The sequence below is a fragment of the Polyodon spathula genome, chromosome 1, assembly GCF_017654505.1.
Source record: "Polyodon spathula isolate WHYD16114869_AA chromosome 1, ASM1765450v1, whole genome shotgun sequence".
Classification (NCBI taxonomy): domain Eukaryota; kingdom Metazoa; phylum Chordata; class Actinopteri; order Acipenseriformes; family Polyodontidae; genus Polyodon; species Polyodon spathula.
Window position 1 is genome coordinate 109,562,411 of NC_054534.1, and position 12,970 is coordinate 109,575,380.

At 42.1% G+C, this 12,970-nt stretch overlaps 1 protein-coding gene across 1 annotated transcript in view; it reads right to left on the reverse strand.

Moving 5' to 3' along the window:
• znf638 (zinc finger protein 638) overlaps positions 1–12,970 on the reverse strand; it is a 96,163-nt gene that overhangs the window by 81,792 nt on the left and 1,401 nt on the right. The gene's annotated exons all lie outside the window — the stretch shown is intronic.

A 12,970-nucleotide genomic window follows, 5' to 3' on the forward strand; every position in this document is an offset into this window, starting at 1 on the left:
CTGCAAACTAAACACAGAGCTACAGTGCACTGACCCACTGCAAACTAAACACAGAGCTACAGTGCACTGACCCACTGCAAACTAACACAGAGCTACAGTGCACTGATCCACTGCAAACTAAACAGAGAGCTACAGTGCCCTGACCCACTGCAAACTAAACAGAGAGCTACAGTGCACTGACCCACTGCAAACTAAACACAGAGCTACAGTGCACTGACCCACTGCAAACTAACAGAGAGCTACAGTGCCCTGACCCACTGCAAACTAAACAGAGAGCTACAGTGCACTGATCCACTGCAAACTAACAAAGATACACTGCAAAGTATGTGTAGGCTAAAGCAGGCGCTCAAACGCCACCTGTTAGACTGAGTGGAACTGTCTATACATCATAACTTCATTCTTCTTAAAATCTATCCCAGTGTTGTAAAACCTGCTTTTTTTTTAAGACAAGCGCCCAAGCCAATGAGCACTATTGCCCTGTTCAACGGTCATTTAAAATAGCCTTGCATCTTTTTTATTTTATTTATTGCACACTTTTCTTTAACTGTCCATTAATGAAGGTTGAGATGCTTATAGGGGGCCTCTGCTGGACAAGATACATTCAGTTGAGAGGAGCAGAAAGAAAGCATGTAATATTAGAATGGAAACCGTGTGACGTTCATTAATGCTGTCAGTTGGAAGGTGACCTGTAAGAGGATACAGCTGGGCAACCACACATTCTAAGGATCAGAAAATCTGCAACAACCAGGAAGACCGTTCAACCTGGCGACCTTCTACCAGTAGAAACATAGCAAAGGATAAACCATCATTTAAGCATAGCGATGTCATGGCAAAGGTCAGGTTTTCATGGCAGTTCACAATTAGGAATGATAAAGCAGTGTTTTCATGGCACATCACAATTAGAAATGATAAAGCAGGTTTTCATGGCAGATCACAATTACTAATGATAAAGCAGGTTTTCATGGCAGATCACAATTACTAATGATAAAGCAGGTTTTCATGGCAGATCACAATTAGGAATGATAAAGCAGTGTTTTCCAAGCTGGGGACTGCAATATGGTTTCAGTGCAACAACAAATAAAATATTATCTTCCAACTGACCCTCATACCTGACAAAGCAATATTCCTACAGCTGTTAGGTTCTTTGGAGTTATTTGCATGTCAAAAACACAGTTAACTACAAATTGAATGTGACAGACTTTTATAAATGCTCAGGGACTGGAGATAGACAGCATATAAACTGCAGAATAAACAGGATAATATCTCTGAAGCAGAAACGCCTATCAATCAGCCTGTGAGATCAAATTCTGTCAAGGGAGCTAAACAGTTGAAGTTGGTACGATCCCAAGACTTCATGTTGGAACGACGGCCCCGTGACTGAATAATCTTGTGTGTGAGTCTAAGCAAGTGCATGTGTCTCGATGTGAAAGTGTGGACACTTTCCATACCGCTCCCTTGTCTTTTGGATGTGACTTGCTGACTGGCATGACATTGAAACAGGTCAAAGTAACCAGATACAATCGTTGAGTAACAGCACAGCACCTAAACAGAGAGTAACAGCACAGCACCTAAACAGAGAGTAACAGCACAGCACCTAAACAGAGAGAGTAACAGCACAGCACCTAAACAGAGAGTAACAGCACAGCACCTAAACAGAGAGAGTAACAGCACAGCACCTAAACAGAGAGTAACAGCACAGCACCTAAACAGAGAGAGTAACAGCACAGCACCTAAACAGAGAGTGTAACAGCACAGCACCTAAACAGAGAGTAACAGCACAGCACCTAAACAGAGAGTAACAGCACAGCACCTAAACAGAGAGAGTAACAGCACAGCACCTAAACAGAGAGTAACAGCACAGCACCTAAACAGAGAGTAACAGCACAGCACCTAAACAGAGAGTAACAGCACAGCACCTAAACAGAGAGAGTAACAGCACAGCACCTAAACAGAGAGAGTAACAGCACAGCACCAAAACAGAGAGAGTAACAGCACAGCACCAAAACAGAGAGAGTAACAGCACAGCACCTAAACAGAGAGTAACAGCACAGCACCTAAACAGAGAGTAACAGCACAGCACCAAAACAGAGAGTAACAGCACAGCACCTAAACAGAGAGTAACAGCACAGCACCTAAACAGAGAGTAACAGCACAGCACCTAAACAGAGAGAGTAACAGCACAGCACCTAAACAGAGAGTAACAGCACAGCACCTAAACAGAGAGTAACAGCACAGCACCTAAACAGAGAGTAACAGCACAGCACCTAAACAGAGAGTAACAGCACAGCACCTAAACAGAGAGAGTAACAGCACAGCACCTAAACAGAGAGAGTAACAGCACAGCACCTAAACAGAGAGTAACAGCACAGCACCTAAACAGAGAGTAACAGCACAGCACCTAAACAGAGAGTAACAGCACAGCACCTAAACAGAGAGTAACAGCACAGCACCTAAACAGAGAGTAACAGCACAGCACCTAAACAGAGAGTAACAGCACAGCACCAAAACAGAGAGTAACAGCACAGCACCTAAACAGAGAGTAACAGCACAGCACCTAAACAGAGAGTAACAGCACAGCACCTAAACAGAGAGTAACAGCACAGCACCTAAACAGAGAGAGTAACAGCACAGCACCTAAACAGAGAGAGTAACAGCACAGCACCTAAACAGAGAGTGTAACAGCACAGCACCAAAACAGAGAGTGTAACAGCACAGCACCTAAACAGAGAGTGTAACAGCACAGCACCTAAACAGAGAGTAACAGCACAGCACCTAAACAGAGAGAGTAACAGCACAGCACCTAAACAGAGAGTGTAACAGCACAGCACCTAAACAGAGAGAGTAACAGCACAGCACCTAAACAGAGAGTAACAGCACAGCACCTAAACAGAGAGTGTAACAGCACAGCACCTAAACAGAGAGTAACAGCACAGCACCTAAACAGAGAGTAACAGCACAGCACCTAAACAGAGAGTAACAGCACAGCACCTAAACAGAGAGAGTAACAGCACAGCACCTAAACAGAGAGTAACAGCACAGCACCTAAACAGAGAGTAACAGCACAGCACCTAAACAGAGAGTAACAGCACAGCACCTAAACAGAGAGTAACAGCACAGCACCTAAACAGAGAGTAACAGCACAGCACCTAAACAGAGAGTAACAGCACAGCACCTAAACAGAGAGTAACAGCACAGCACCTAAACAGAGAGTAACAGCACAGCACCTAAACAGAGAGTAACAGCACAGCACCTAAACAGAGAGTAACAGCACAGCACCTAAACAGAGAGTAACAGCACAGCACCTAAACAGAGAGTAACAGCACAGCACCTAAACAGAGAGTAACAGCACAGCACCTAAACAGAGAGTAACAGCACAGCACCTAAACAGAGAGTGTAACAGCACAGCACCTAAACAGAGAGTAACAGCACAGCACCTAAACAGAGAGTAACAGCACAGCACCTAAACAGAGAGTAACAGCACAGCACCTAAACAGAGAGTAACAGCACAGCACCTAAACAGAGAGTAACAGCACAGCACCTAAACAGAGAGTGTAACAGCACAGCACCTAAACAGAGAGTGTAACAGCACAGCACCTAAACAGAGAGTAACAGCACAGCACCTAAACAGGGAGTGTAACAGCACAGCACCAAAACAGAGAGTAACAGCACAGCACCTAAACAGAGAGTAACAGCACAGCACCTAAACAGAGAGTAACAGCACAGCACCTAAACAGAGAGTAACAGCACAGCACCTAAACAGAGAGTAACAGCACAGCACCTAAACAGAGAGTAACAGCACAGCACCTAAACAGAGAGTAACAGCACAGCACCTAAACAGAGAGTAACAGCACAGCACCTAAACAGAGAGTAACAGCACAGCACCTAAACAGAGAGTAACAGCACAGCACCTAAACAGAGAGTAACAGCACAGCACCTAAACAGAGAGTAACAGCACAGCACCTAAACAGAGAGTGTAACAGCACAGCACCTAAACAGAGAGTGTAACAGCACATCACCTAAACAGAGAGTAACAGCACAGCACCTAAACAGAGTTTAACAGCACAGCACCTAAACAGAGAGTGTAACAGCACAGCACCTAAACAGAGAGTAACAGCACAGCACCTAAACAGAGAGTAACAGCACAGCACCTAAACAGAGAGTAACAGCACAGCACCTAAACAGAGAGTGTAACAGCACAGCACCTAAACAGAGTGTAACAACACAGCACTGTAAAAGAGTGTAACATCATAGCACTATGACAGAGAGTGTAACAGCACAGCACCGAAACAGAGAGTAACAGCACAGCACCTAAACAGAGAGTAACAGCACAGCACCTAAACAGAGAGAGTAACAGCACAGCACCTAAACAGAGAGTAACAGCACAGCACCTAAACAGAGAGTAACAGCACAGCACCTAAACAGAGAGTAACAGCACAGCACCTAAACAGAGAGTAACAGCACAGCACCTAAACAGAGAGTGTAACAGCGCAGCACCTAAACAGAGTGTAACAACACAGCACTGTAAAAGAGTGTAACATCATAGCACTATGACAGAGAGTGTAACAGCACAGCACTGTGAGAGAGAGTGTAACAGCACAGCACCTAAACAGAGAGTAACAGCACAGCAACTAAACAGAGAGTAACAGCACAGCAACTAAACAGAGAGTAACAGCACAGCACCTAATCACTGAGCACCTCTATTCCACCACAATAGGACAGGCTTATGAAGATGAAGATGAAAGTGGCTGGAATGAATTGGCATCTCAGCCCATTGAATTGAATGGAAAGGCAAGGGTTGTGCACAAACTGAAAACACACTGTGAGTGTAAGATGAAAGATGAATGTTTTACCACTCCACTGAAGAGCGAGTTCTGTAGACGAGAGGCAGGTACTGATATCTGTGTTATTAACTCATCAGCTGCCAGGAGGACATTTATTAAATCACATTGACGCACAGCCCTATTTAGAACGGTGAAAAATTCTCCATAGAGGTAACAGTCAGTCTGTTAAGCATGGACTTATCCTGTTTCATTGTAAGACAAGCTTACCAGCCCCAGAGGTAATGTATTTAAAACACACAGCACAGATCCAACATCAACAACAAAAAACAGCTGGAGCAATCCCTAGCTTTGGAGGTGATCTAATTACAAGATAGATTTCATTGTCTCTCTCCCTGTTGACAGGCAGTAAAATGAAATGCTTTCAACTTGACAATCCCTCTTCCATAATTCGCTTTGCTGGTCTTTATGCCAGAAGCTCAGCATAAAGTTACTTGCTGGCTGTAAGCCTGGCTTCAAGCAGTCTCTCAATGTTTGCTTTGATTTGTTTCACTTTTTAACAAGCACGCCCCACATGTATGGTAGAGAAACCCAGATCACCAACTCTAAACTACTGAACACAATCAGTTTAACTTCCTCAGTCCAGGGCTGGCCAACCCTGGTCCTGGAGAGCCACAGTTCTCAATTGTTTAACTGAACCAATTATTTTCTTGTTTGTCAACACTAACGTTTCTTCCAGGTCTTTAGCCATTGCTGATGTAAAGACACCCAGAGAATCTGTAGGGTCATGGCACCCCTGTCTTAATCAGTTAGTTATTTAATGATGTGGCGGGGTAGAGCCCTGTGTGTTAATAAGGGACAGGGCCAAGTGGTGAGTAGATACATTTGCGTGCAGTGCAGAGTGGTACAAAACAGATAGACCTTGATTTCCAGGTGCAAGAGTGTTTATTGATTTTATTAACAATGTCCAGAGCCTTATGGTGAACACCTGTAACTAATAATGATGGAATGATACAGGGGCATGTATGACCCGGTGTTTGTAAATCCCTGTGTTTGACCTGTAACCCAAAAGTCTAGTTTTTACACACCAACACAAAGCACAAAACACAAACAGTTCCTAGTGACAGTGAGTAAGTGCTTGTGGTGTATTACAGTTCTCCATGAAATGCAGGGGTGAAAGTGATGTCGACTATTAGACTATTAACAAACAGACAACAGTTAACAAAACACTAACACACACAAGACAAAACTCACAGTTTCACAATACGGCAACACAGACTCCTTGTAAGTTAAAACACTAACCATTTACCAAGGAACACATCACTTACACTACCCCCCCTATTTATACCCTCGCTCAGGTTAACGAGCGCACCCGCTCCTCCAATCCTCGGATTCCACGCTGTCTCCTGTCCGAGTCATTGGGTGCCGTCACTCTGCCCCCTTCCTAAATGACTGAGTTCCAGGAATAAAATAAAATTCTAAGGAATAAATTGTCATGCCGTTTGATTAAGGGTACTCTGTTCCTTTTACATAGTGCCCTCACAGATCGGGAGGGAGACCTAACATCAAGAATCATTCTATCTCTGTCACAGGGGCATATTTACACACAGGGCTATACCACATACACACTGTACATTAACCAGCAGGGCTTTGCCCTGTCCCCTATTTACACACAGGGCTGTACACTGCCACAGATACATATAACCAAGGACCCTGAGGAGCGGGCTGGTGTACCGCTAAACCCATACATGCTAACCAGTCCCTATATGTCTGGTTTCCTAGCAAATGTCCGGCATCCCAAAAAGGGGAAAAAAAAGTCCCTATATTTACTCTTGAAAATTCTTCACAGCTAGTCTTGGGCATTCGCTCTCATGCTGTACTCTTTAGCAGCTGCTGACCCTCGTGCCTACCTGCAGGGATTGTGTCCACATGACCAGATCTCAGTTTATTAACATATGTCCTATCCAGTCATATTGCAGATGCGTATTGTTCCCTCACTGGTGCTGCAATATGATTTGATGTGTCTGATTTTGAGTAAAATGTGGGAGCCAATGAAAGTGAAGGACTGGAGTTAGCTACACCCTTCATTTTCGCAGAGCATTGGTTGATCACAGGAAGCGTAGTGTTGGCAGGATCTGACATATATATTAAATGCAGTCGGGCAAATGAAAATGGCATTTATCGAGGCAACAAAACGGAATTGCTCGTTTAACAGTGAATGGAGTAGAAAAGGTGGGAGGTCTAGTACCTACATGATAAAAAGTGTTTGCATGGTTTTCTGCCTGAATAAATATCACCTACAAGAGATGGAGGTGCTGTGGTATATAGAGATCACATCTGAATAAATATCCATACAGTAAGTACAAGCGATGGAGGTGCTGTGGTATATAGAGATCACATCTGAATAAATATCCATACAATAAGTACAAGAGATGGAGGTGCTGTGGTATATAGAGATCACATCTGAATAAATATCCATACAGTAAGTACAAGAGATGGAGGTGCTGTGGTATATAGAGATCACATCTGAATAAATATCCATACAGTAAGTACAAGAGATGGAGGTGCTGTGGTATATAGAGATCACATCTGAATAAATATCCATACAATAAGTACAAGAGATGGAGGTGCTGTGGTATATAGAGATCACATCTGAATAAATATCCATACAGTAAGTACAAGAGATGGAGGTGCTGTGGTATATAGAGATCACATCTGAATAAATATCCATACAGTAAGTACAAGAGATGGAGGTGCTGTGGTATATAGAGATCACATCTGAATAAATATCCATACAGTAAGTACAAGAGATGGAGGTGCTGTGGTATATAGAGATCACATCTGAATAAATATCCATACAGTAAGTACAAGAGATGGAGGTGCTGTGGTATATAGAGATCACATCTGAATAAATATCCATACAGTAAGTACAAGAGATGGAGGTGCTGTGGTATATAGAGATCACATCTGAATAAATATCCATACAATAAGTACAAGAGATGGAGGTGCTGTGGTATATAGAGATCACATGTGAATAAATATCCATACAGTAAGTACAAGAGATGGAGGTGCTGTGGTATATAGAGATCACATCTGAATAAATATCCATACAGTAAGTACAAGCGATGGAGGTGCTGTGGTATATAGAGATCACATCTGAATAAATATCCATACAGTAAGTACAAGAGATGGAGGTGCTGTGGTATATAGAGATCACATCTGAATAAATATCCATACAATAAGTACAAGCGATGGAGGTGCTGTGGTATATAGAGATCACATCTGAATAAATATCCATACAGTAAGTACAAGAGATGGAGGTGCTGTGGTATATAGAGATCACATCTGAATAAATATCCATACAGTAAGTACAAGAGATGGAGGTGCTGTGGTATATAGAGATCACATGTGAATAAATATCCATACAATAAGTACAAGCGATGGAGGTGCTGTGGTATATAGAGATCACATCTGAATAAATATCCATACAGTAAGTACAAGAGATGGAGGTGCTGTGGTATATAGAGATCACATGTGAATAAATATCCATACAATAAGTACAAGCGATGGAGGTGCTGTGGTATATAGAGATCACATCTGAATAAATATCCATACAATAAGTACAAGCGATGGAGGTGCTGTGGTATATAGAGATCACATCTGAATAAATATCCATACAATAAGTACAAGCGATGGAGGTGCTGTGGTATATAGAGATCACATCTGAATAAATATCCATACAATAAGTACAAGCGATGGAGGTGCTGTGGTATATAGAGATCACATGTGAATAAATATCCATACAGTAAGTACAAGAGATGGAGGTGCTGTGGTATATAGAGATCACATCTGAATAAATATCCATACAATAAGTACAAGCGATGGAGGTGCTGTGGTATATAGAGATCACATCTGAATAAATATCCATACAGTAAGTACAAGCGATGGAGGTGCTGTGGTATATAGAGATCACATCTGAATAAATATCCATACAATAAGTACAAGCGATGGAGGTGCTGTGGTATATAGAGATCACATCTGAATAAATATCCATACAATAAGTACAAGCGATGGAGGTGCTGTGGTATATAGAGATCACATCTGAATAAATATCCATACAGTAAGTACAAGAGATGGAGGTGCTGTGGTATATAGAGATCACATCTGAATAAATATCCATACAATAAGTACAAGCGATGGAGGTGCTGTGGTATATAGAGATCACATCTGAATAAATATCCATACAGTAAGTACAAGAGATGGAGGTGCTGTGGTATATAGAGATCACATCTGAATAAATATCCATACAATAAGTACAAGCGATGGAGGTGCTGTGGTATATAGAGATCACATCTGAATAAATATCCATACAATAAGTACAAGCGATGGAGGTGCTGTGGTATATAGAGATCACATCTGAATAAATATCCATACAGTAAGTACAAGAGATGGAGGTGCTGTGGTATATAGAGATCACACCACCTCCTCAGCTGACATGACATTTAACGAGTGGGCTTCAGGAATCCACTGAATGCTTTTGTCACCGCTCATGAAGCCGACTGTGCGTGTGTGCTCTGTAACACAGACATTTCATTCATGGAGTAAGGGAAGAAACAACGTAATTCACATGCAATTCTCTTCTCTTGTAGCCTTGCCCTTTGAAAGAGTGCCACAGCGGCATTTATTATTATTATTATTATTATTATTTTTATTATTATTATTAGTAGTAGTAGTAGTGGTAGTAGTTCCTCATTCGATGGTGTTTGGAGTTTGTTTGAAGTGTTTTCTTTTTAGTTTTGTTATAATTGTATAATTATGTTATAATTATAATTGTTTCTCTTCCCCTGCATGTATCGTTATTTGGTCCGGTCTGAATGAATAGTATTGGTGGCGACAGCCTGGCCGAACACCCCCTTTCTTTTGCTATGGAAACCCCTGCCGCTATTCTAATAGGCTCCTGACCCATCTGTCACCTCAAATCAAACCCCTCGTTACAGATGCACTCCAGGGGGCTCCCTGGTGCAGTCAAATGCTCTAAAAACACCCAGCTGTTTTCGAATGTTCACATGTTAATTGTGTATTTCATATACTCTAAAATGAGTCAGCCTCCACTTATAAGCCCCTGTTGGAATTTTCTGAACAAGGCGTTGTTCTCCACAATAAATGAGTCGTGGCACGAGCCAGGGTACTACATCTGTGATAATACATTGAGCAAGGACGGCACCTGTAACCTTTACAGGTATAGCATGACTGCAGGCTGTTTGTGATTCTAAATCAGACTCAAGCAGATCACACTGTGCTGTTATAGTGCCTGTATCCAATCTGTATCTACGCAGAACTTGTTTTACAGTTAGATCTAGAATTGTCTGACAGGGATGAAGTGTTCTGGGTTGAGTGCGGGGTCATTTTTCCTCATCCCTTCCCTCTCGAGCTCCAGTCGAAAAATTGGAAGTGCTTCGATATTCTCCGTTGTCAGCGATCGCAGTTTAAATAAGACATGTGGCATGTCTTAATTAGCAAGTGTATTTTGGTGTTTTGCACCTTTTGAAAATAAGGCGTTATTTACAAAATAGAACCAATTATCAATTTCAATTGCTTAACAAGCTGTGATGTGAGTGTGTTTTCCAAAAAGTGCAAAGCCTAAAATTCCACTGTACCACTGACCTGTACAATTTTAGAAAATAAATTTTGTAACTTATCTGGAGTCGCAAAGGTGTTCTGCAACTTGTTTTTCCCTCTACACCTTTTGAAAATCAGGCTAATTACTGATTATTAACATAACAGTTACTTAGTAAATACCTGTGTACTTACACATCATTTCAATTATCTTTTTTAATGTCAATGAAAAGACACCCTTAACAAATGTTCGTCTATGGGCTGAAGGGGTCTCATCGACTGATCTAAACAACAAGTCTGTAAATCATTGGAACAGGCATACACTTTTAAAATTAGAAATATATTTGCCTTGGATAAATAAATAAATAAATAAGAGACCCCCTTTGCACTGTTGGATGTTTGACTCCCACAAAATCCTGTGTATTGAGCAGATTATTGGTCATTATCATCGATAACATTGCAATTGATTATCGCTCCTTCCCTGACACTGTGGTCACACCACCTCCCCAAATAGGTTTGCTTTGCTTGCAAGCCCTGATATCACAAGTGCACTACGAAAATGAATGGACGTCGAAAGACACGAGCATAGTAAAGCAGCACAAGCCCATAAAAGAGCTCCATGCAACTCTGAGGGATGGAGAACAGATAGGCGGTTCAAGCACTGTGCTCCAGAACTCAAAGACTCCTTTGTGAAGCAGGGACACAGTAGAGCCTTTCAACTGTGCTCTGCCCCAGGCAGATCAATACAGAGCCTCCACTAAACCCTGACACATGAACACTGGCACACGCAGAAACAGGGATGAGGCCTGCAGCTGTTTAATCAGTACGCAATGTTCTGTAAACAAGCCAGGAAGCAAACATCGAGGCAATGCAGCAATGACACAGTGCGATTACTTCCCAATAAAACAACAAATTAATTATTCAGATTTTCCCATGATAGACAAACACATGGATACTGTCTTGTTTCTGAGTTCCCCAAGCCTCTTCACAGCTTTTAAGCTGGACTGGGACCCTGGTACAGGGAGGTTTAGTACCTTGTACCTCGGGGCACAGGGAATCGGCGGCTTTTCTGGGAACAGGACCCAGGATTCGATGGAGGTGCAGAGCAGCAAGGGTGCACAAATCCTGACCTTCAGGTCCAGAGTCCTCCAGGTTCAAAGAGATCAAGATAATTAGTGATAAAAGATTTGAGGAGCTGATACTGTGCATCAGATTACCTGTGATACAGTACACAGCGCTAGCTTCAAAGAACTCAAAAGTCTCGTTCAAGTGGGAGTGGAAATACAAAGAAGCAGGTGCTGTTTACCAGTAAGGCGCATTTTGTTTTTGAGATAGGAAACTCCAGAAAGTCTAAGTAACACAAAGAGATATATAAAGACTTTGTCTACACTTAGTACATGACTAATTTGGTACTAGTTTAACATAATGGCAGCAAGTTCATCATGGATTCAAGGTGAATAGCACAAGAATAACATTTGAATCTCTTCTGAACTTCCTCTGAGTTCTGAAGTAATTCATTTTCAATTTAGCCCTGTTAATTGTGATTTTAAAATATTTCAGTTCCCCTTTCCTCGCCATCCATTCCTAATGAATTCCCTGTTTATTCTTCACTAATTCATCCCCTGGTTCTCACCCAGGGTGTTCATTCATCCATGAATGCAGGCATTATACATGGGCTCAACCGCACTTGTTACAAAGAAACATGGAAAAAATAATGGCAATTAAACCCACATGAATTAACAGGGCTGCATTTAAAATGAATTACTTCAGAGCTCAGAGTCAGTGCCGAAGATACTCAGGTGTTATTCCTCTGCTATTCAGTTGGAATTCATTATGAACTTGCAGCCATTATTTTAAAGTGTTATCGTTAATTGGATCACATGGGTAAATTAGTCCCCAGGTTTTCCTAGATTGTTACTGCCCTTGATAGATTAGAAATCCTCTGGCTGAGATTTAGGTGGAACAAAGACCTGGACTGATCTGGCCCTCGAGGACAGTGATCACGCACTCCTCGCATATACTAATCCTAATGAAGTGGGCTGTGTCTTACTGTACACATCTACCCTGCAAGAAGTGTGCTTCTCAGGCCCCCTTCAAGGGATGTTTAGTTGGCACTCTGATTGGTTATAGTTAAGGCTGTATTTTTTTCGTGGTGAACACGGAACAGAGCACTGCCTGGCTCCTGCTAGCTTTATTCCATCAAGACGTGTTCAATAGAACAGAGCACTGCCTGGATCCTGCTAGCTTTATTCCATCAAGATGTGTTCAATAGAACAGAGCACTGCCTGGATCCTGCTGGCTTTATTCCATCAAGACGTGTTCAAAAGAACAGAGCACTGCCTGGATCCTGCTGGCTTTATTCCATCAAGACGTGTTCAAAAGAACAGAGCACTGCCTGGTATCTGCTAGCTTTATTCCTAGACACGTTAAACAGAACAGAGCACTGCCTGGATCCTGCTGGCTTTATTCCTAGATGTGTTAAACAGAACAGAGCACTGCCTGGATCCTGCTGGCTTTATTCCAACTAGACATGTTAAACAGAACAGAGCACTGTCTGACATCTGCTAGCTTTATTC